Consider the following 1,389-nt stretch of genomic DNA (forward strand, 5'->3'; position numbering starts at 1 on the left):
TAGCTGCTTCCTTGCTCGGACGACCCGTTGGCCAGGGGCTCAGCATCCCTGGCTCGGGCCTGTCCATCCCCAGTGCTCTCTTCTCTGCTCTGGCATCTTCTCTCTCACTCCTCTTGTTCTGTATTACTTACTACCCCCCCCCCCCATTTCCACCTGGGCCTTATCTATACAGCTCCTCAGCCTGAAATCTGACCTCCATCAGAGTTCTACCCATCACCCCAAAAGCCAATCCAGCCAGCTCTGGCTCCAAGCCTATACTATCTCTGTTCACACTGGCATTGTCTCTGGTTTGCATTTTATCTACCTGTGCAAATGCCAGACTAGAGGCTGGATAGAAGACTGTGTCTAGTCCATCTTAGCAGCTAGGGAGCTAGCCTGGAATCAGACTGATACGGTCCTGAGGCAGAGGTTTCCACAGCTCCATCACTGGGGATTTGAACAGCCCACCATAGGATGTGTAGCTGAGGAAGTGAAGACACACCTGGGGACCAGCAGCAAGAGATGACGTCTGACAGCATTCTCTGTAGGTTTTATTAATGGTGATTGAAGCCAGGTTATGCATGAGAAACATGTTCTTTGCCACTGAGCCCAATGGTGTCGTTTAAAATGACCAAGCTGGGGCAGGGAAGAAGACTGAGCAGGTGAAAACGTTTACCACACAAGCCTGACAACCAAGTTTGGATCCCCAGAGCCCTAAAAATTCCAGATATGGCAGTGTGCAACAGTACTCCCAGAACTCACTCCAAAATGGGAGGTAGAGACAGGGGAATCACAGGGATGCTCCAAGGTCAGCAAGCCTGGTGTACACAGCACAGAGAAGAGAAACCCCACCTGAAATAAAGTGGAAGGAGAGGAATGATACTTCACGTTGTCCCCTGACTTCCGCCTGTGTGTCACAGTGAGCTTGTGCCCTCACACAAAACCTGTGCACATGTGCATCATAAACATGCACCCAAACATAAAAAATTCTTTTTCTAAATTTATTTATGTGTGGAAGTTTGTTTTAATTTGGGAAGAGCAGGAACATGGCCCCCCACTACCACAAATTCCGCAGTTGAGTTTGCTGCATTTGGAGAGACTGCAGGATCAGCACAACCAGAGTGCACTGGATGAGCCTGACCCCGGGAAAACCTTCCTGGTCATTGTGTCTTCCCTGCCAGGTGATGTGTGTGTGAGTGCTGTGTCTGCACTTATTTACGTGAATTGTGTGCGTGCCTGGAACTGGAGTTACAGATGATGGTCAGCCACCAAGTGGGTGTTGGGAACCAAACCCAGATTCTTCTCAAAAGCAATCAGTGCTCTTAATCATGGAGATGAATCATACCTTTATTCCCAGCACTTACAAGGCAGAGGCAGGTAGAACTCTGAGTTCAAGGCCAGTTGGGTCTA

The 1,389-nt window shown here is 49.2% G+C and overlaps 1 non-coding gene across 1 annotated transcript; it reads right to left on the bottom strand.

Moving 5' to 3' along the window:
• Window positions 1-1,010: 1,010 nt before the first annotated feature.
• On the bottom strand, window positions 1,011-1,169 carry LOC131907580 (U1 spliceosomal RNA). Its single transcript, XR_009378481.1, has one exon. It is a non-coding gene; the product is annotated as a U1 spliceosomal RNA (small nuclear RNA).
• Between the last annotated feature and the right edge of the window lie 220 nt (window positions 1,170-1,389).

The sequence above is a fragment of the Peromyscus eremicus genome, chromosome 3, assembly GCF_949786415.1.
Source record: "Peromyscus eremicus chromosome 3, PerEre_H2_v1, whole genome shotgun sequence".
Lineage (NCBI taxonomy): Eukaryota > Metazoa > Chordata > Mammalia > Rodentia > Cricetidae > Peromyscus > Peromyscus eremicus.